Genomic DNA, 6000 nt, shown 5'->3' on the forward strand with positions numbered 1-6000 from the left:
TTCTTGCTTCCACGTGTTGAATTCAAGATATCGTTAGTGTATCTTGTGTTCTTGCAATCCTTTCATTGGTTTACGTCATTACGATTATGACATCACGTTTCTAGTAGGCTTGCGTTGTGTTGTGGTTACCTCTCATAACCACGACATTTGTTGAAAAGATCGGACGCTTTTATTTTCTCTCCCAATTTTCTGCAAAGTTGACCTTACTAAGCGGAGAAATGGAGCTTAAAGTTCACAGAAACAAAGATAAGAGGGTAATGCCTCGTGTCGTTAATTTTTTTGGTGAAAATCAATCGCGGCAGATTTTAATTTGTAATTTTTTACTTTAAAAAAAAAACGGAGCTGTGGTTTGCATACCATGTCAGCATCCATTGTCTCAAACATCCGTCCATTTTCAATTAATGTTTTATTATTTTTTTTTTTTAGAATAAAAGTACATTTACATGAATGTGTCTTTCTTCAGTTTTAGCTTATAAAGTAATCATGATAATTAGTATAGTATATAATTTGTTGTTCTTGTCATGTCAGCATCCAATCCTCTCAAACATCCGTCCATTTTCCATTAATGTGTTTTTGTTTTTTTTAAAAATAAAATTACTTTTAAATGAATGTACATTTATTTATTTTTTCTCCTACAATGTATAACTATTCATGACAATATGCATCATACCTCCAGTAATAGTAACACTTTTAGAAACTTTTTAGAGTAGCCAAATTATTTTCCTAGCTCTACATTACTCAGAACGTTGCTATTGACAACTACATCCGGTGTCGCATAATATTTGGTCCGCCTCGTTTAAAGGTCCGGCCGGACCTAATACGATAACATATTAGGTCCGCCTGGCTCTATAAGAAAAGGTCCGCCCTTTGCCTATTATACAAATTGTATGCCTGTGTTCATTCGATATTAATTGAAAAACTATTATTTTAAAATTAATTGAGGATATAAAGTCGTATTAATAGCTAGTATTTCCTCCAAGAGAATGTAGTAAACAATAAGTAAGAAATTAATACATAAATAATTTATTTATTAAAGAAATGTATAGATTTATTGATCGAGTTTCCTGTCGGGAAGATGAGACATGCTTTATTTTGTCGTTTAAATACACTGGTGTCAACATTATCATTTAAAAAATATTAAGAATACAAATGTACACACATTTACCTTCACCACCTCCACTGTCGTGATCCCGTGCCGGATTGGACAAAACAAGATGGCGGCGGGAACAAATCGAAAAAGGTAGGTACCTGAGATTTCGGTAAATATCCCCTGTTAACCGTCAGATATGCTTGATTCGAAGATTTTGTCGAATTCCTAGTAAAATGTTTATTAGTGTGTTTAATTGCTACTTTTCCTATCGTCTCTTAAACTTGAACATTTAACGACTGAAGACGGCAGAATTATTCCGATTGAGTTTGAAGCGGCATGGAGTTGTTTTTTTCTTCGATTTTGACAGTTTAATGCATCCAGCAGCAGGAGTGTGGCTAACAAATGATACTTTGGAGTAATTCTGACCCGTTGTTATATGTTTATTTGTTATAACCCATTTTATTACAAAAATATTTCGATTTAAAAATGTTGACACGTGCTGGATTGGAATCGGTTAATTTTAATGGAAATTGTGCCGGATTAGACTGCATTTTTGGTGCCGGATTGGATGATGTTCATTATAGTCGTTTATGTAATAACTTTTTTATCTTTAATTTTTTAAGATATGGATGCATCGTTTAATGAAATATACGGGAAGGAGGAATTTAAATAATATAGCTTATCTTACCGAAGTAAGATTGTTATCAGTTATGGTCACCCCCCCCCCTCCTCGATTAAAAATCTTTTTTTTTTTCCTGTTTCTTTTTATCTCAAATTTTATTGTACCCATATTTCTTTTACAGAGACCACTGTTTTGGTAAACCCCAAAGAGCTCGTGGGGCCAGAAAAAAAGCAAAGGAAAAACCGTTCGCAAGCAAGAGGAATCGTCCGCAAAACCCTTAAGCATACGAGAATTTCATCATGCACATGAGGCGAAATCCGAAATTGCATCATGTTACTTAGTAGGGCCTTTCCATCAGAGGTCAGAAAAACAGCCTCGAATGTATCATCATCAACGGGTGTTAAAAATTTATACATGTACATTTCCTGTTTATTTGAATATAGGATTGAAGGGTTTAGAAGTCCCTTCTCTTGTATGTTTTAGGTAATATCATTGCAGTCAATAAAGTTAAACTTCATACTCCATAGATAAGAGGTCTTCCAACATTTATTTCAAAGTTTGTGAAAAGGGGGGTTGTCATGGCGTCTATATAGAACATGTACATTCGAGGTAATTTTTAGACTGCTAGTAGGAAAGGCCCGAGAGTTGGCCATTGATCCTACTTAACAGAGTACCTATGGACGCTAGTACAAAAGAGTGCTTTAGGGTACGCTAGTAAAATTTTATAATTTAATGCAAATAAACTGCTTTCTGTATGTTTTTCTAAATTAGTTTAACATAATAAACATATCATTTAAATAAAATGTGTATGTGTTCTTTATTTTCGAAGTTAAGCCTATTTTAATTTTTGATTTCAGATTACAGTTTAACGCTTGATCCCGATATCGATGTAATTTAACTTCAAATGCTTCGTTGTTAATGTGTAAAATATTACATTTTAAGTAATGCAATTAATTTAATTTTTGATGAATTAAAATTAAGTTGAAATTAATAAGTCTGAAACAACATTACTTATGCTATAGTAAATGTTCATTGAAGGGCTGGATGGCCCCCAGCTTTTTGTGATATAAGGTAAATGTAGTATAAATAATTGTTACTGAAAGAAGTTGGCTTTGAAATTGAAATTTCTCTGGCTGCCCCCCCCCCCCCCCCCATTTCAAAAACGATGCTTCGTGGATGTACTGTACAAAACCATGAACATGATCGAGTAGAATACTAGAATTTCAGATTTGGTTGTATTTCAGAAGACAAAATCAAAATGTTTCTTCTGTTATACGGCAAATTAAATGAACTTACCGTAAAATTGTTTACAATAAATTTTAGTAAAATAGTAACTTGCTAGAAAAAAGTGTCGATGGTTACAAAGGCATTCCTTTATCTACTACGGGGAAGAGATATAAAAAAAAAGACGAAGAAAATTTCTGACATTTTTTGTTAAAATTTAATAAAATAACAGTCATGAACATTTTTTGTGCCTAACGATAACAAACAAAAAAATAAAATGCGTGAAAGAAAAATGATATAAAAAATCAATATGAATGAGAGAAATCAGTACAATTGTTTTGAATTTGAAATAATCACAGATATACCTATCTAAGATCCTAAAAATATTTTGGTCAGTGTCTGTTCCTCGGACTTTCTGAATTTGTCTATGCCTGTTTTTGATGTAAATGTACCGTCGTAGGTTGTACTTCCACCTGTAGCAGCTGCCGTGGATAATGCATCGATACCTCTCTGCTGCTTCATGGTCAATTCTTATGTGCTTGTGAAGTGTCATCTCTACAAAATCCTGAGTGCAGATGCTTAGATAAGCTTTATTAAATTTCTCCTGGTATTTCATTGAACTATGCATCCATAGCTTAAAAAATAAAAGAGAAAAAAGTTATTACATAAACGACTATCATGAACAACATCCAATCCGGCACAAAAAATGCAGTCTAATCCGGCACAATTTCCATTAAAATTAACCGATTCCAATCCAGCACATGTCAACATTTTTAAATCGAAATATTTTTGTAATAAAATGGGTTATAACAAATAAACATATAACAACGGGTCAGAATTACTCCAAAGTATCATTTGTTAGCCACACTCCTGCTGCTGGATGCATTAAACTGTCAAAATCGAAGAAAAAAGCAACTCCATGCCGCTTCAAACTCAATCGGAGAAATTCTGCAGTCTTCAGTCGTTAAATGTTCAAGTTTAAGAGACGATAGGAAAAGTAGCAATTAAACACACTAATAAACATTTTACTAGGAATTCGACAGTATCTTCGAATCAAGCATATCTGACGGTTAACAGGGGATATTTACCGAAATCTCAGGTACCTACCTTTTTCGATTTGTTCCCGCCGCCATCTTGTTTTGTCCAATCCGGCACGGGATCACGACAGTGACCTCTTTACTGGCAGATTAATCGGTAGGCAATGAATAGATGAATGTTCGTAAGTCCAATACGGATCATTTAGTTACACTCTCTTTCGAATAAAGATGATAAACGTCCGACTTCCACTCGCAAAAAAAAAATCACATCTTTCAAAATATATTTCTTTATAGAATTAATAAAAAAATCTGTCATTCTTAACGTTTAACATTGTCAATAACTGGAGGGTCACTGTGACGGGGGGCTTATGTCACGGTGTACTACCCTACACCCGTTATTGTAAAAACAACATGCTGCGGATTGGGCAGTTTGGGGTTAGCCTATAATTGTCTCGTTTGAGAAAACCTTAAGTACCATATCCCCTGTGTTTTTATAAGTTAACACTGTTTCTTACCTATTCAAAGGCTAATAATTATATCTACTAGAACTCTGCATTTCATTTCCTGAATTTTGCATTGGTTTTCCGACAATTTTTGTTATTATTTCGGAATCCGACTTTCATTTCCGACATTATTTATTAATTTTTTTTTCACATTTTTGGATTTTTTTTTTTGAAAGATACCTTTATGACACTTTAAAGTTAATATATATAACAAAGATGGAAATAGATTTTTAACAGGATATTGTATATATGTATTATATTATATTAATTTTTAACGGAAGTATGATTTTTTTTTTCATTGCCGAAAAAATAATGACATGAATTTGACAAATGTCAGAGATGAAAACTTTTAAAATGTAAAAACTGTCGGAAATGAAAAGTTCAATATATATATATATATTTTTTGGGGGGGGGGGGGAATTCCGGTAATGAAATACGGCCTACTAAATATTACTCTAGGACAAGGTAAATGTGCATTAATAGGCGAAATCAAATTAAACCAAAGTCGATAAATTGCTGGATTTATAAATGCCTTTATCATTCATATTTAATATACATGTCGCTCATATGAAATCTCTGTGCATTAATAATATAATCATACTTATGTCTCTCGGTTTCAATAAAAAATCCGAACATTTTATACGCCCCTCCTAAATGTTTTTTTGGCGGGGGGGGGGGGGGGGGAGTAATGGGGCGTAGTAAAATCACGCGGATACGTGTCAAAAAGTTTAAAGTATTAAAGAATACCGGTATTGTACATATATATCCCACATTTTTTTCCCCAGAAAAAAGAACTGAAGTTTAAAGACACACCCCAGTTTCAGAAGCTTGGCATACTAGAATTTCCCGTTAGCATCTAACTAACAATCCCGACTTGATTTTTCACCAGAGAAATACTGCTTCAGTACAGATTTTTTTTCTCCCTTTCCACTGTTTTACTAGCTATAGTGAGAATTTTTTCAAACAATACATATTAAAGAGAAACTTGACACGCATCATTTTTTTAATAAATTAAATAGAAATACTAGTAGTCTTTTAATATCATGACGTATCAAAAACTTCGTTGTAGCTACTTGGTTAACGTTAGATTTTTCTGTAACTATAAGAGGCTATTTTGATTTCTTCTTATGTGTGTTTGTAATTAGTCATATTAATATATGCAGTGAAAATTGGGACATAAATTTAACCCCCTTTCAACGGGCGCGTTGCTGTGTAGTCAAAGAAGGGTAAGTGGTAGTGTTTGGGAAAAAATTGTTTCTGGAAAAAGTTAAAATCACCTACCCATCCCCCCCCCCCGGTCAAAATTTCCTTTCTCTTTTTTGTGCTTGTCAAGTTTCTTTTTGAGGTGTGACATTTTTTTTCCCTTTGAAATAGCCCCCCCCCCCTCCAATTTACTTCCGACGCAAATGATGTTACAGCAATTTAAATTTTATTTCTAAATTTTTAATTCTAAAGATGGTCTTTAAAAAGTGTAAGGAAGAATTATCTTACGTAGATTTTATAAGTATATTCCTTGTTTATATA

Source organism: Saccostrea cucullata, unplaced genomic scaffold, assembly GCF_032062105.1.
Source record: "Saccostrea cucullata isolate Sc308-1 unplaced genomic scaffold, CSIRO_AGI_Scuc_v1 ctg330, whole genome shotgun sequence".
Lineage (NCBI taxonomy): Eukaryota > Metazoa > Mollusca > Bivalvia > Ostreida > Ostreidae > Saccostrea > Saccostrea cuccullata.